The following is an 18,055-nucleotide window of genomic DNA, read 5'->3' as shown; positions in this document are numbered from 1 at the left end:
GGAGCCCCTCCTAATGTGCATCGGACCTCATCACGAAAAAATTGAGTTTTTGGTCCTCTCCAATTGCACTTCCGAAATTCTCCTTGGACTACCCTGGCTTCAACACCATTCCCCAACCCTGGATTGGTCCACAGGGGAGATCAAGAGCTGGGGTACCTCTTGTTTCAAGGACTGCCTTAAACCGGTTCCCAGTACTCCCTGCCGTGACCCTGTGTGTTCCCCTGTATCCGGTCTCCCTAAAGTCTTTATGGACTCTGCCTGCCATAAGAAGTGCCTCTCCCCCCCTCCCAGTCCAGTCAGCCAAGCCTCGGTGCCTCCTCATGGCCCCCGTCCTGGTGTCACACTGCCCCGTGCCAGGCCTCGCCCTCTGCCCTCCCTCCCCATTCCCACTCCTGCTGTACTGCCTGCCGTTGAGGAATCCCTCCATTCTTTCCCGGTGTCCTCATCCCAGGGGAGGCAGTTACCGGACAAAGAGAAGGGGAGACCTAAGGGGGGGGGTACTGTTACGCCTAGCGCTCCGGGTCCCCGCTCCTCCCCGGAGCGCTTACGGCGTCTCTCTCTCCGCAGCGCCCCGGTCGGTCCCGCTGACCGGGAGCGCTGCACTGTCATGGCCGTCGGGGATGCGATTCGCACAGCGGGACGCGCCCGCTCGCGAATCGCATCCCAGGTCACTTACCCGTTCCCGTCCCCTGCTGTCATGTGCTGGCGCGCGCGGCTCCGCTCTCTAGGGCGCGCGCGCGCCAGCTCCCTGAGACTTAAAGGGCCAGTGCACCAATGATTGGTGCCTGGCCCAATTAGCTTAATTGGCTTCCACCTGCTCCCAGACTATATCTGATCTCTGCCCCTGCACTCCCTCGCCGGATCTTGTTGCCTTAGAGCCTAGTGAAAGCGTTACTGTGTTTGTCCATACTGTGTACTTGACCTCCTGCTATTACCTTATTGACTACGATCCTTGCTGCCTGCCCCGACCTTCTGCTACGTCCGACCTTGCTTCTATCTACTCCCTTGTACCGTGCCTATCTTCAGCAGTCAGAGAGGTTGAGCCGTTGCTAGTGGATACGACCTGGTCACTATCGCCGCAGCAAGACCATCCCGCTTTGCGGCGGGCTCTGGTGAACACCAGTAGTGACTTAGAACCGGTCCACTAGCACGGTCCACGCCAATCCCTCTCTGGCACAGAGGATCCACCTCCTGCCAGCCGGCATCGTGACAGCTGTGTCCTTTAGGTCAAAATTGGCTGTGTCCTTGAAGGGTTAAAAACAGCTTAGGCAAGATGGCAGCCCCAATAATATTACACGATAAATGAAACAAATGAATTGTATTTCACATGCGACAACTAAAGAAGAGAGGAGAAGATTCCAAGAAGGGAATAAACACTGAATGTTAACGTAAGGAAGATTGCAGGAAGCAATTAGATACATAAGATAACCATAAAAAATAATAATATAGGAATCGTTGCCTCCGGTACCTAGAGATGTCTGCACAGTGCCCAGGGTAAGCAGAGAAAGCTACCACACTTGTATTGCCATTAAAGGCAAAGCACGGAGGAAGCCAAATCCAGGGATTTCCCTTAATTATCTCTGCTGTCTCTTATAATAAAATAATCCGTGACTACAGATAGTTATGTCTGATGTTTTGGTATAAGAAAAAAATTACGATTATGGCGACAGTCTGCAAGACTCTGGACATGTTTGATGTCAGACCTTAGAGGAAAATAGAACGAAATTACGATTTATGTGGCAAAAATATCTCGGGGAGGAATGTTATAGTTGTGTAATGACATTTAATGGAGACTTACATCAAAGTGACATCTCTGGCAGAGAACTGATGTTATAGCTGTAATAAAACAAAATGTTTGTAGAAGTTTTACATGTGATTAAGATGTAGGATAATGTATGACAGCGCGGTATAAAGTACAGTAGCAGATAGATATCAGTGATTCCTGCACTTATATTTGGCATTTAAGAGGTTGTTAAAAAAGAAGGGGGGGAGGGGCCTCTTCCCTTGACAAGTCTGGACCAAAAAGTGACAAAAACAAAAAAATTTCCCCCCCAGAGGGTCTCTCATGTCTGTAGACATTTATTATATAATTGCACAGTTTAGGGAATTTTCAACTAGTTTTTCCCCTCTACAGTCTTCTAATTTTTAGTTGTCCCTCTAGTAGATGCAGACTAGCTGCTATGATGTCTCTCATGCAATGTAAATACACAAAAGCAGTGTATTTACATCCTCAGAATCAGCAGCAGCATGGCAGACTTTATAAAGCAGTGCTGAGCAGTAAGTTCTGAATCTACCACTTCAGTAAATTATAACACTAACAACAGGGGGAGCTGAAAGGAATGGTATACCATCTGCTGGGTCGACATGTTACAGGTAGCCTGTTACGCCGAGCGCTCCGGGTCCCCGCTCCTCCCCGGAGCGCTCGCAACATCCTCGCATTTGCAGCGCCCCGGTCAGACCTGCTGACCGGGTGCGCTGCAATACCTCTCTCAGCCGGGATGCGATTCGCGATGCGGGAGGCGCCTGCTCGCGATGCGCATCCCGGCTCCCGTACCTGACTCGCTCTCCGTCAGTCTTGTCCCGGCGCGCGCGGCCCCGCTCCTTAGGGCGCGCGCGCCGGGTCTCTGCTATTTAAAGGGCCACTGCGCCACTGATTGGCGCAGCAGGCTTAATTAGTGTGTTCACCTGTGCACTCCCTATTTATACCTCACTTCCCCTGCACTCCCTCGCCGGATCTTGTTGCCATTGTGCCAGTGAAAGCGTTTCCTTGTGTGTTCCTAGCCTGTGTTCCAGACCTCCTGCCGTTGCCCCTGACTACGATCCTTGCTGCCTGCCCTGACCTTCTGCTACGTCCGACCTTGCTCTTGTCTACTCCCTTGTACCGCGCCTATCTTCAGCAGTCAGAGAGGTTGAGCCGTTGCTGGTGGATACGACCTGGTTGCTACCGCCGCTGCAAGACCATCCCGCTTTGCGGCGGGCTCTGGTGAATACCAGTAGCAACTTAGAACCGGTCCACCAACACGGTCCACGCCAATCCCTCTCTGGCACAGAGGATCCACCTCCAGCCAGCCGAATCGTGACAGTAGATCCGGCCATGGATCCCGCTAAAGTCCCACTGCCAGTTGTCGCCGACCTCACCACGGTGGTCGCCCAGCAGTCGCAACAGATAGCGCAACAAGGCCACCAGCTGTCTCAACTGACCGTGATGCTACAGCAGCTATTACCACAACTCCAGCAACAATCTCCTCCGCCAGCTCCTGCACCTCCTCCGCAGCGAGTGGCCGCTTCCGGCCTACGATTATCCTTGCCGGATAAATTTGATGGGGACTCTAAGTTTTGCCGTGGCTTTCTTTCGCAATGTTCCCTGCACTTGGAGATGATGTCGGACCAGTTTCCTACTGAAAGGTCTAAGGTGGCTTTCGTAGTCAGCCTTCTGTCTGGGAAAGCTCTGTCATGGGCCACACCGCTCTGGGACCGCAATGACCCCGTCACTGCCTCTGTACACTCCTTCTTCACGGAGATTCGAAGTGTCTTTGAGGAACCTGCCCGAGCCTCTTCTGCTGAGACTGCCCTGCTGAACCTGGTCCAGGGTAATTCTTCTGTTGGCGAGTACGCCATCCAATTCCGTACTCTTGCCTCCGAATTATCCTGGAATAATGAGGCCCTCTGCGCGACCTTTAAAAAAGGCCTATCCAGCAACATTAAAGATGTGCTGGCCGCACGAGAAATTCCTGCTAACCTGCATGAACTTATTCATCTGGCCACCCGCATTGACATGCGTTTTTCCGAAAGGCGTCAGGAGCTCCGCCAGGATATGGACTTTGTTCGCACGAGGCGTTTTTTCTCCCCGGCTCCTCTCTCCTCTGGTCCTCTGCAATCCGTTCCTGTGCCTCCCGCCGTGGAGGCTATGCAAGTTGACCGGTCTCGCTTGACACCTCAAGAGAGGACACGACGCCGCATGGAGAATCTGTGCCTGTACTGTGTCGGTACCGAACACTTCTTGAAGGATTGTCCTATCCGTCCTCCCCGCCTGGAAAGACGTACGCTGACTCCGCACAAAGGTGAGACAGTTCTTGATGTCAACTCTGCTTCTCCACGCCTTACTGTGCCTGTGCGGATATCTTCCTCTACCTTCTCCTTCTCTACCATGGCCTTCTTGGATTCCGTATCTGCAGGAAATTTTGTTTTGGCCTCTCTCATCAACAGGCTCAACATCCCGGTGACCAGTCTCGCCAGACCCCTCTACATCAATTCTGTGGCCCAGAAGAGAGATCCTGGGAACCTGAGGACAACATCCTAGACAAAAGTCTTATCCTCAGGTTCTCAGGCTCCAAGAAGAGGGGGAGACCCAAGGGGGGGGTACTGTTACGCCGAGCGCTCCGGGTCCCCGCTCCTCCCCGGAGCTCTCGCAACATCCTCGCATTTGCAGCGCCCCGGTCAGACCTGCTGACCGGGTGCGCTGCAATACCTCTCTCAGCCGGGATGCGATTCGCGATGCGGGAGGCGCCCGCTCGCGATGCGCATCCCGGCTCCCGTACCTGACTCGCTCTCCGTCAGTCTTGTCCCGGCGCACGCGGCCCCGCTCCTTAGGGCACGCGTGCGCCGGGTCTCTGCTATTAAAAGGGCCACTGCGCCACTGATTGGCGCAGCAGGCTTAATTAGTGTGTTCACCTGTGCACTCCCTATTTATACCTCACTTCCCCTGCACTCCCTCGCCGGATCTTGTTGCCATTGTGCCAGTGAAAGCGTTTCCTTGTGTGTTCCTAGCCTGTGTTCCAGACCTCCTGCCGTTGCCCCTGACTACGATCCTTGCTGCCTGCCCTGACCTTCTGCTACGTCCGACCTTGCTCTTGTCTACTCCCTTGTACCGCGCCTATCTTCAGCAGTCAGAGAGGTTGAGCCGTTGCTGGTGGATACGACCTGGTTGCTACCGCCGCTGCAAGACCATCCCGCTTTGCGGCGGGCTCTGGTGAATACCAGTAGCAACTTAGAACCGGTCCACCAACACGGTCCACGCCAATCCCTCTCTTGCACAGAGGATCCACCTCCAGCCAGCCGAATCGTGACATAGCCAGTCTATCTTTGCAGGATTCTTCTAAGGCTATGTTTACATAAAGGTTAGGGGCTATGTTCAGGACCTTGGTTATGGGTTTTTCATCAGCTGTACTATTCTTGCCGTCAAAATGATAGAAGCTTTGATTTCTTTACATTGATACACATCACCAAACTATGGAAATCCCCCTCTAATACCAACAAAATTGGAAACACTAGTGTTTGTCACAGAGATAACATTGAATTATTGGCAAGGGGTTCCCTCTACGTGGGCAATTGGTGGTAGCCACAGAAGAAGGAGAAGGAGGAGGGAGCCTAGTTTATTCTGTCTTCTCCTCCCCCTAAAGAACATGGGTGAGCAATGTTCAACTTCGGGCAGAACCATGCTCACAACAGACAATGAGGTAGCATCAAGGCACCGCTTCTCTCTGATTCGGTGATCACAACTCTTGTTTGCGCCAATGTAGCTGTATTAAGCCTTGTCTAGGAATCTGAGCTATACCTATAGCAGCCAAAGGGTCCTCCCTCCTGGCTTCCTCCAAAACAAGGCTATGAGGTATTTTCAGATTATAGAATAGAATTTGCAATTAGGGATTTTTTTGTAATTGTTTATCGAATATTATTTCATGATCAATCATTAAATAATACCCCAAAAACTTCCCCCAAAAGGGATATACTGTGGTTATGTGTAGTAAATTCGGGCAGGCTCTCCTACTATGATCTCTCCTGAGAGAAATTATATTAAGGCCCCAACTGTGTTTTCTTTTTTTTTTTTTTTTTCAGATGTTTCCCACGTGTTTGTTCCAAAAACAGCAGCCATGTCCCTTGGCCAAAAACCCATGTTAAACACAAGCAGATCATGGGTGGGCAGCTTCCCTTCTATATTGTGCGTATAGTTTGCAACGTCGGCTTTTTCTCTAGTGACTTCTTACTAAGCAAGAAAACTCTGAAGGACACACAGCTGTTGGCACAACTCTGTAAGGAAATCTGCTTTTCCAATAACGTCTTAGTGTTGCTTCCTGTGCAGTGAATTATACAGAACTCACACGATTATTTAAAAGTATATTTTAAAGTATATTTATAAAGTATATTTACATTCAAGCCTCCACTAATTCAAGGATCCAGTGTGCTTCCACCAAGTCTTTTTTCTGATCTGCCATTCCAGGTATGTTCTGGTTACACGACTGGCACTCACAAGATTTCTTCAGGTCATTATGAGACCGCCATCTTAAGATCCAGGGTGGTTCTGCCAAGGTTTGTTCTCCCAACTCATCATGCCCACCATTTTCTAGTTATACTCCTAAAATCTGAGAACTCCAACTCTTGGGAAAATGGGGATAATTGACTATTTGGCAATCCTATCTAGTTGAGAAGGGGTGAAAAGGTGGTCACACATGCAAGTAGCTTACATTTTTGTAGTGAGTGGTTGACTCTGCCATCTTTGTAATTTCCATAGACATAAGTGAATTGAATCATGCACATGAACAGCCACCACTCCTACAGAGCCATTTAGAGCCAGTGGTCAAGGTGGATCCCAGAGATGGGATGAGAGACCCAACCAAATATTTTGCCTAGGAGCCTCTGCCTACCTTAATAAAGCCCTGTCTATGACTGTTGGTCTTAGTAGGTTGAGTTATAATAAGTCCATCCTTATATATGTTTTTGGGTCCATTTATTTTGTGGGACTCAAAAGCCTGGTCTTCTGTACTTATGAGTCCTGCAAAAGAAAAATATACATCTGAGTAATGGACCAACATAGTCATAAGTAGACTACATTCAGTCTATTAAAGTTAATTGCCTAACAAAGATATATGTTGGTATACCCAGTTGCTGATATATCTTGACCGTACGATGTGGCCTGGAAGTGGTCAGTCCTGGGGCAGGTATCTTCTTGTGAACTACACAGATCCCACTTGCTAGATATCAGATACCACCCAGTTGGCTCCTGGTGAGTGAACTGCTTTAAGGATCTAGTACTTACTTCAGTAGAGTTGCAGTTTCCTATCACGGGATGCAGGTCTGAATAGAGTCGTACCAGAAAGTTCTGGTCCTGGTTAACAGCCCTTACAGGTGTCAGATGAAACCAATGGTTCTTTGTGACCTTTACCATCGCAGTCACACAAGTCACTATGCCAAGGAGACAAATCATTTAAGGCTTTTATATTTACACATCATAAAAATAATCGATTGGCGCATAGATACTTCTTTATAGTCGTATCTCTCTGCAATGCTGTTTGGATATGAAGAGCACATACAGGATTTCCTGCTTTCCTTTTGCACTTCCCTCCCCACTTGTCGTTCACGTATAAAAATGAGAACTTGATATTTGTCAGATTTTGGTTTATTATTCATAAAAAAGAAGAGAGCATTGCAGCGTGGCGGCGTCCAGTAATAACTGAGGGCTGAGGTCAGTGGCTTCGCATTGCAAATACCCTGGAATTTGTTTTCGAAAGGAGAAAAAAACGCTACATACAGTTCCCACAGATTCTTCTAAGCGAAACCATGTGTAATGGTGAGGAATGCTGCGAGCAGGAGAATCACCTACAAGTGACTGAGCTCCACTAGACGCTTCTCCAGCGACTAATGGAAATCAAGGGAAGCATCAATTATTGTATCAGCCAAAACAAGCAAAAAATTACATAGGAAGCTTCACTATCCCCGGCCGCTTGTGACTGGTCCGTACTGACCATGTGATAGTTTATTACTCTGGTGATTTGTGGCCTGGATCAACCTGCAAGAAGCCTCTCATATTGGTGAAATATTACATGCGATCTGTAGGCGACAGACATTTGGCTGCTCGGAGAGCACAAGGCAATAGATTATATATGATGAAAAGAATGTAAGGAACGCTGCGGTCGAGTCGAAAAGACAACTAAATGTCACATTTCACCAACCCAAAAAAAAATTTGAGATGTCTTCATGTGAAATTTTTTTTGGGATTCTATGTGGAATTTCATGGTTATATCTGGTTTTAGGAAAGACTGGTGTCAAACAATATCACTGCCTTTACATGACAGGTCACGCTGCTTTCCTAGAGTAACAAATGTTGAGTCTAGTTAGTCATGTAGTAATTTAGGAACAAGAGATGTGTCACTGGGCAAGTTTGCTGTACAGAAATCTAGGAACGCTGGGTGAAAACCCTATTTGGAAAAGTATTGAGCAATTATGCTCCAATACATTATTTGTATGACATGTGTAAATATTAGGGATGTCCCAATACCATTTTTTTAAGACCGAGTACGAGTACCGATACTTTAATTCTAGTACTCGCCGATCCCAAGTATGAGTACATATATTTTAAAGGGAATCTGACAGCAGGGTGACCCGGTCTCTGGTGTTGCTTTCCGTATGATATGTGGTTCCTTGTTGTGTACAATGGAGGCGGCTGCTGTAATATGAGACAAGATTTCTCTTCTCCATAGGACAGAACAGGGAATTTGCATTGGCGGTGAGACAGATGACCACATGGTGAGCAGCGGTAGAAACCGGCACCTGCACTATCTACCTATAAATTCAAGTTAGTGCAGGTGACTCTGCTGTAAGATTGCCTTTAATAGTAGGTAGTATCCCCCTGCAGACATTAGCAGCAGCCCCCTTGTAGACAGCAGCCCCCCTGTAGACATAAGTAGCAGCCCCCCTGTAGACCACAGCCCCACTTTAGACAGTGGGCCCCCATTTAAACAGCAGCAGTGCCCCCCTTTAGACAGCAGCAGGGCCCCCCTTTAGAAAGCAACAGGGCCCCCCTTTAGACAGCAGCAGGCCCCCCCCCTTTAGACAGCAGCAGCCCCCCTTTAGACAGCAGCAGGGCCCCCCCTTTAGACAGCAGCAGCCCCCCCCCCTTTAGACAGCATCAGGCCCCCCTTTAGACAGCAGCAGAGCCCCCCTTTAGACAGCAGCAGGGCCCCTCTTTAGACAGCAGCAGGGCCCCCCCTTTAGACAGCAGCAGTCCCCCCCCCTTTAGACAGCAGCAGGGCCCCCCTTTAGACATCAGCAGGGGCCCCCCCTTTAGACATCAGCAGGGCCCCCCATTAGACAGCAGCAGGGCCCCCCCCCATTAGACAGCAGCAGGGCCCCCCCCATTAGACAGCAGCAGGGGCTCCCCTTTAGACAGCATCAGGGGCCCTCCCGCTTAGACAGCAGCAGCCCCCCCCCCCCATTTAAACAGCAGCAGGGCCCCCCCCGGTAGACATTAGTAGAAGCCCCCCTCCTTGCAGGCAGCTCACTTCCTCTGTCGGGTGCTGCCGCTCCACTGCCCCGTTCTCCCGTCCTCCGGTCCACATCATGGCGTCCTATGGAGGAGCATGTGACATATACGTCACTCTGCTTCCTCCGTAGCGTTACGCTGGGCGCAGGGGAGGAGGCGGAGTGACATGTGTGTCACATGCTTGTTACGCCGAGCGCTCCGGGTCCCCGCTCCTCCCCGGAGCGCTCGCTACACTCTCTCCGCTGCAGCGCTCCGGTCAGATCCACTGACCCGGGGCGCTGCGATTCTGCTTCCAGCCGGGATGCGATTCGCGATGCGGGTAGCGCCCGCTCGCGATGCGCACCCCGGCTCCCGTACCTGACTCGCTCTCCCTCGGTCCTGTCCCGGCGCGCGCGGCCCCGCTCCCTAGGGCGCGCGCGCGCCGGGTCTTTGCGATTTAAAGGGCCACTGCGCCGCTGATTGGCGCAGTGATTCCAATTAGTGTCTTCACCTGTGCACTTCCCTATATCACCTCACTTCCCCTGCACTTCCCTGCCGGATCTTGTTGCCATTGTGCCAGTGAAAGCGTTCCTTGTATGTTCCTAGCCTGTGTTCCAGACCTCCTGCCGTTGCCCCTGACTACGATCCTTGCTGCCTGCCCCGACCTTCTGCTACGTCCGACCTTGCTTCTGTCTACTCCCTTGTACCGCGCCTATCTTCAGCAGCCAGAGAGGTTGAGCCGTTGCTAGTGGATACGACCTGGTCACTACCGCCGCAGCAAGACCATCCCGCTTTGCGGCGGGCTCTGGTGAAAACCAGTAGTGACTTAGAACCGATCCACTAGCACGGTCCACGCCAATCCCTCTCTGGCACAGAGGATCCACTACCCGCCAGCCGGCATCGTGACAGTAGATCCGGCCATGGATCCCGCTGAAGTTCCTCTGCCAGTTGTCGCTGACCTCACCACGGTGGTCGCCCAGCAGTCACAACAGATAGCGCAACAAGGCCAACAGCTGTCTCAACTGACCGTTATGCTACAACAGTTACTACCACAGCTTCAGCAGTCATCTCCTCCGCCAGCTCCTGCACCTCCTCCGCAGCGAGTGGCCGTTCCTGGGCTACGCCTATCCTTGCCGGATAAATTTGATGGGGACTCTAAGTTTTGCCGTGGCTTTCTTTCCCAATGTTCCCTGCATCTGGAGATGATGTCGGACCTGTTCCCCACTGAAAGGTCTAAGGTGGCTTTCGTAGTCAGCCTTCTGTCCGGAAAAGCCCTGTCATGGGCCACACCGCTCTGGGACCGCAATGACCCCGTCACTGCCTCTGTACACTCCTTCTTCTCGGAAATCCGAAGTGTCTTTGAGGAACCTGCCCGAGCCTCTTCTGCTGAGACTGCCCTGTTGAACCTGGTCCAGGGTAATTCTTCCGTTGGCGAGTATGCCGTACAATTCCGTACTCTTGCTTCAGAATTGTCCTGGAATAATGAGGCCCTCTGCGCGACCTTTAAAAAAGGCCTATCCAGCAACATTAAAGATGTTCTGGCCGCACGAGAAATTCCTGCTAATCTACATGAACTTATTCACCTAGCCACTCGCATTGACATGCGTTTTTCCGAAAGGCGTCAGGAGCTCCGCCAAGATATGGACTCTGTTCGCACGAGGCGTTTCTTCTCCTCGGCTCCTCTCTCCTCTGGTCCCCTGCAATCTGTTCCTGTGCCTCCCGCCGTGGAGGCTATGCAGGTCGACCGGTCTCGCCTGACACCTCAAGAGAGGACACGACGCCGCATGGAGAACCTCTGCCTGTACTGTGCTAGTACCGAACACTTCCTGAGGGATTGTCCTATCCGTCCTCCCCGCCTGGAAAGACGTACGCTGACTCCGCACAAAGGTGAGACAGTCCTTGATGTCTACTCTGCTTCTCCACGTCTTACTGTGCCTGTGCGGATGTCTGCCTCTGCCTTCTCCTTCTCTACCGTGGCCTTCTTGGACTCTGGATCTGCAGGAAATTTTATTTTGGCCTCTCTCGTCAACAGGTTCAACATCCCAGTGACCAGTCTCGCCAGACCCCTTTACATCAATTGTGTAAACAATGAAAGATTGGACTGTACCATACGCTTCCGCACGGAGCCCCTTCTAATGAGCATCGGATCTCATCACGAGAGGATTGAACTTTTGGTCCTCCCCAATTGCACCTCGGAAATTCTCCTTGGACTTCCCTGGCTTCAACTTCATTCCCCAACCCTGGATTGGTCCACTGGGGAGATCAAGAGTTGGGGGCCCTCTTGTTCCAAGGACTGTCTAAGACCGGTTCCCAGTAACCCTTGCCGTGACTCTGTGGTTCCCTCAGTAACCGGTCTCCCTAAGGCCTATATGGACTTCGCGGATGTTTTCTGCAAAAAACAAGCTGAGACTCTACCTCCTCACAGGCCTTATGATTGCCCTATCGACCTCCTCCCGGGTACTACTCCACCCTGGGGCAGAATTTATCCTCTCTCTGCCCCAGAGACTCTTGCCATGTCTGAGTATGTCCAGGAAAATTTAAAAAAGGGCTTTATCCGTAAATCCTCCTCTCCTGCCGGAGCTGGATTTTTCTTTGTGTCCAAAAAAGATGGCTCCCTACGTCCTTGCATTGACTACCGCGGTCTTAATAAAATCACGGTTAAGAACCGCTACCCCCTACCCCTCATCTCTGAACTCTTTGATCGCCTCCAAGGTGCCCACATCTTTACTAAATTGGACTTAAGAGGCGCCTATAACCTCATCCGCATCAGAGAGGGGGATGAGTGGAAAACGGCGTTTAACACCAGAGATGGACACTTTGAGTATCTGGTCATGCCCTTTGGCCTGTGCAACGCCCCTGCTGTCTTCCAAGACTTTGTCAATGAAATTTTTCGTGATCTGCTATACTCCTGTGTTGTTGTATATCTGGACGATATCCTAATTTTCTCTGCCAATCTAGAAGAACACCGCCAGCATGTCCGTATGGTTCTTCAGAGACTTCGTGACAATCAACTCTATGCCAAAATTGAGAAATGTCTGTTTGAATGCCAATCTCTTCCTTTTCTAGGATATTTGGTCTCTGGCCAGGGACTACAAATGGATCCAGACAAACTCTCTGCCGTCTTAGATTGGCCACGCCCCTCCGGACTCCGTGCTATCCAACGCTTTTTGGGGTTCGCCAATTATTACAGGCAATTTATTCCACATTTTTCTACCGTTGTGGCTCCTATCGTGGCTTTAACCAAAAAAAATGCCGATCCCAAGTCGTGGCCTCCTCAAGCGGAAGACGCCTTTAAACGACTCAAGTCTGCCTTTTCTTCGGCTCCCGTGCTCTCCAGACCTGACCCTTCCAAACCCTTCCTATTGGAGGTTGATGCCTCCTCAGTGGGAGCTGGAGCTGTTCTTTTACAAAAAAATTCTTCCGGGCATGCTGTCACTTGTGGTTTTTTTTCTAGGACCTTCTCTCCGGCAGAGAGGAACTACTCCATCGGGGATCGAGAGCTTCTAGCCATTAAATTAGCACTTGAGGAATGGAGGCATCTGCTGGAGGGATCAAGATTTCCAGTTATTATTTACACCGACCACAAGAACCTCTCCTACCTCCAGTCTGCCCAACGGCTGAATCCTCGCCAGGCCCGGTGGTCTCTGTTCTTTGCCCGATTTAATTTTGAGATTCACTTTCGTCCTGCCGATAAGAACATTAGGGCCGATGCTCTCTCTCGTTCCTCGGATGCCTCAGAAGTTGAACTCTCTCCGCAACACATCATTCCACCTGACTGCCTGATCTCCACTTCTCCAGCCTCCATCAGGCAAACTCCTCCAGGAAAGACCTTTGTTTCTCCACGCCAACGCCTCGGAATCCTCAAATGGGGTCACTCCTCCCATCTCGCTGGTCATGTGGGCATCAAGAAATCTGTGCAACTCATCTCCCGCTTCTATTGGTGGCCGACTCTGGAGACGGATGTTGTGGACTTTGTGCGAGCCTGCACTATCTGTGCCCGGGATAAGACTCCTCGCCAGAAGCCCGCTGGTTTTCTTCATCCCCTGCCTGTCCCCGAACAGCCTTGGTCTCTGATTGGTATGGATTTTATTACTGATTTACCCCCTTCCCGTGGCAACACTGTTATTTGGGTGGTCGTTGATCGATTCTCCAAAATGGCACATTTCATCCCTCTTCCTGGTCTTCCTTCAGCGCCTCAGTTGGCTAAACAATTTTTTGTACACATTTTTCGTCTTCACGGATTGCCTACGCAGATCGTCTCGGATAGAGGCGTCCAATTCGTGTCTAAATTCTGGAGGGCTCTCTGTAAACAACTCAAGATTAAATTAAATTTTTCTTCTGCATATCATCCCCAGTCCAATGGACAAGTAGAAAGAATTAACCAAGTCTTGGGTGATTATTTGCGACATTTTGTTTCCTCCCGCCAGGATGACTGGGCAGATCTCCTTCCATGGGCCGAATTCTCGTATAACTTCAGAGTCTCTGAGTCTTCCTCCAAATCCCCATTTTTCGTGGTGTACGGCCGTCACCCTCTTCCTCCCCTCCCTACCCCCTTGCCCTCTGGTCTGCCCGCTGTGGATGAAATTTCTCGTGACCTTTCCATTATATGGAGAGAGACCCAAAATTCTCTCCTACAGGCTTCATCACGCATGAAGAGGTTCGCGGATAAGAAAAGAAGAGCTCCTCCCGTTTTTTCCCCTGGAGACAAGGTATGGCTCTCCGCTAAATATGTCCGCTTCCGTGTCCCTAGCTACAAGTTGGGACCACGCTATCTTGGTCCTTTCAAAATTTTGTGTCAAATTAATCCTGTCTCTTACAAACTTCTTCTTCCTCCTTCTCTTCGTATCCCTAATGCCTTTCACGTCTCTCTTCTTAAACCACTCATCCTCAACCGTTTTTCTCCCAAATCTGTTCCTCCCACTCCTGTTTCCGGCTCCTCGGACATCTTCTCTGTCAAAGAGATCTTAGCCTCTAAAAAGGTCAGAGGGAAAACTTTTTTTCTAGTGGACTGGGAGGGTTGTGGTCCTGAAGAGAGATCCTGGGAACCTGAGGACAACATCCTAGATAAAAGTCTGCTCCTCAGGTTCTCAGGCCCTAAAAAGAGGGGGAGACCCAAGGGGGGGGGTACTGTTACGCCGAGCGCTCCGGGTCCCCGCTCCTCCCCGGAGCGCTCGCTACACTCTCTCCGCTGCAGCGCTCCGGTCAGATCCACTGACCCGGGGCGCTGCGATTCTGCTTCCAGCCGGGATGCGATTCGCGATGCGGGTAGCGCCCGCTCGCGATGCGCACCCCGGCTCCCGTACCTGACTCGCTCTCCCTCGGTCCTGTCCCGGCGCGCGCGGCCCCGCTCCCTAGGGCGCGCGCGCGCCGGGTCTTTGCGATTTAAAGGGCCACTGCGCCGCTGATTGGCGCAGTGATTCCAATTAGTGTCTTCACCTGTGCACTTCCCTATATCACCTCACTTCCCCTGCACTTCCCTGCCGGATCTTGTTGCCATTGTGCCAGTGAAAGCGTTCCTTGTATGTTCCTAGCCTGTGTTCCAGACCTCCTGCCGTTGCCCCTGACTACGATCCTTGCTGCCTGCCCCGACCTTCTGCTACGTCCGACCTTGCTTCTGTCTACTCCCTTGTACCGCGCCTATCTTCAGCAGCCAGAGAGGTTGAGCCGTTGCTAGTGGATACGACCTGGTCACTACCGCCGCAGCAAGACCATCCCGCTTTGCGGCGGGCTCTGGTGAAAACCAGTAGTGACTTAGAACCGATCCACTAGCACGGTCCACGCCAATCCCTCTCTGGCACAGAGGATCCACTACCCGCCAGCCGGCATCGTGACAATGCTCCTCCATAGGACGACATGATGCGGACCGGAGGACGGGAGAACGGGATAGCAGAGCGGCAGCAGGTATCGGGCATGGTATCGGGGACATTAAACGAGTCCCCGATACCATGCAAAGGACTAGTATCGGCCCCGATACCGATACCAGTATCGGTATATCCCTAATAAATATAATGGCTTAAATGATTTGTCCCACTTGGCATAGTCACTTTTGTGTCTGTGGTGGTAAACATCACAAAGAACCATAGCTTACACCTGACACCTGTAAGGGCCTCTAAAGAGGACCAGTACTCGTGTACGACTCCGTTCAGACCTGCATCCTGTGATAGGAAATGTCTACTCAACTGTAGTGCATACTAGAACTCTAAGCAATTCACCCACCAAGAGCCATCTGTGTGGTGTCTGCAGAACTCGGGCTACTATAAGGCAACCAAGGCAGCTGTCTTAGGGCGCTGGTAGTGGAGGGGTGGAAAAATTTGAATCCCCAGCCTTTGACAGGGGCTTCAGATGAGAGAAGCCCCCCAGCAAAGTAAATTGAGTGGTGATGAATCATCATACACAGTACTGTACAGTAAAAGGGAACAGCAGCAATCCCTGCTCCTATGATTCAGAGCTTCAGGAGTTGAGTGAAAGTGAGTTAAATTTGCATTATTTTGGGGGGAGTTTACCTTTCTAACTACTAGGGGACTGTAATACCTAACTACTGGGGGAGGGGGGCTGCAATGCATAACTACTGGCAGGGAGCTGCAATACCTAACTAATGGGGGGGGGGAGGCTGCAATACCTAACTACTGGGGGAGGACTGCAATACCTAACTACTGGGGGAGGACTGCAATACCTAACTATGGGGTGGGGGGGCTGCAATGCATAACTACTGGCAGGGAGCAGCAATACCTAACTACTGGGGGGGGGGGCTGCAATAACTAACTACTGGGGGGGCTGCAATACCTAACTACTGGGGGAGGACTGCAATACCTAACTACGGGGTGGGGGGGCTGCAATGCATAACTACTGGCAGGGAGCAGCAATACCTAACTACTGGGGGGGGGGGCTGCAATAACTAACTACTGGGGGGGCTGCAATACCTAACTACTGGGGTGGACTGCAATACCTAACTACTGGGGGAGGACTGTAATACCTAACTACTGGGGGAGGACTGCAATACCTAACTACTGGGGGAGGACTGCAATACCTAACTACTGGGGGAGGACTGCAATACCTAACTACTGGGGGAGGGGGGCTGCAATGCATAACTACTGGCAGGGAGCTGCAATACCTAACTAATGGGGGGGGGAGGCTGCAATACCTAACTACTGGGGGAGGACTGCAATACCTAACTACTGGGGGAGGACTGCAATACCTAACTACGGGGTGGGGGGGGGCTGCAATGCATAACTACTGGCAGGGAGCTGCAATACCTAACTACTGGGGGGGGGGGGGGGGGCTGCAATAACTAACTACTGGGGGGCTGCAATACCTAACTACTGGGGGAGGACTGCAATACCTAACTACTGGGGGGGGGGGCTGCAATGCATAACTACTGGGGAGCTGCAATACCTAACTACTAGGGGAGGACTGCAATACCTAACTACTGGGGGAGAACTGCAATACCTAACTACTGGGGGGGGGGGCTGCAATGCATAACTACTGGGGGGGGGGGCTGCAATGCATAACTACTGGCAGGGAGCTGCAATACCTAACTACTGGGGGGGGGGCTGCAATGCATAACTACTGGCAGGGAGCTGCAATACCTAACTTCTAAGGGAGGACTGCAATACCTAATTAATGGGGGGGCTGCAATACCTAACTACTGGGGGGTTCCAAGCGAAAGAGCCAGCAAAGACCCCCTCTGTATGTGCACGTGGTCAGCCAACTAACAAGTCAGCAGTCCATAGGTATGCAATCTCCACCACAGCACAAAAAATCTGGGGTCCAGGATAAAGTAGAAAGGCTTCCAAGTTTATTCACACCATAAATGTGATAGCGGTGCTTTTCTATGTGGCATAAAATTTTATGCCACATAGAAAAGCACCGCTATCACATTTATGGTGTGAATAAACTTGGAAGCCTTTCTACTTTATCCTGGACCCCAGATTTTTTGTGCTGTGGTGGAGATTGCATACCTAACTACTGGGGGGCTACGTTACCAAACTACTGGGGGGGAGAGCTGCAATACCTAATTACTAAGGAAGCTGCAATTCTTATCTAACTACTGGGGGCTGCAATATCTAACTACTGGGGGGCTTAAATACCTATCTAAGTACTGGGGGTTTTAATACTTGTCTGTGCACTTGGGGCTTCAATACCTATTTACGTATTGCTTGCTTTCCTACATATGTACTGGGGGCATCTACCAATTGGGTGGCAGAAGAGGATAGAGAATTATTCTACCTACCTACTAGGATCATCTACCAAATTGGTAAGAAACAGATGACACTGTGGGAAAAGTGGGGTTGTGTGTGCACTGAATAGGTAAAAAAAGAATAAAACAGAAATGTTTCTTTTAAGGGACTTTCATGGACTATATGATTACCCAAAGGATAGGCCATCAATCACCGTTTGGCTGGTTGCCATTGTACAGTATAGTGGTGGCATCAGGTAACTACAGCTCAGCTCTCATTGAAGTAAATGTGGATAGGCCATTAGTTATATGGTACCGGGAAATCTGTTATAGTATCGGAATAACTGTTTAACTTGTTAAAGACTCACGGCGTAAATGTACACCCTCGATGTCTGGAAATTAACACACCAGGGTGTAAATGTATATCCTGCCAAGTGACTTTTAAGCGATCACAGGAGCTGCCCTCACTTTATCATGGTGACTGTTTGCTACTAAGGGGACTGAAAAATTGTAAAACAAAAAATTTAAGAATGTTTCAAAAATTACATAAAAGCCTCTTCACTAATAAAAAATAAAATCCCCTTTCCCATTTTCTAAAACTAATAAACATATTGGGTATAGCTTTGTGCATAATTGTCCAAACT

Source organism: Hyla sarda, chromosome 1, assembly GCF_029499605.1.
Source record: "Hyla sarda isolate aHylSar1 chromosome 1, aHylSar1.hap1, whole genome shotgun sequence".
Taxonomy (NCBI): Eukaryota; Metazoa; Chordata; class Amphibia; order Anura; family Hylidae; genus Hyla; species Hyla sarda.
This window is presented reverse-complemented; position numbering follows the sequence as displayed.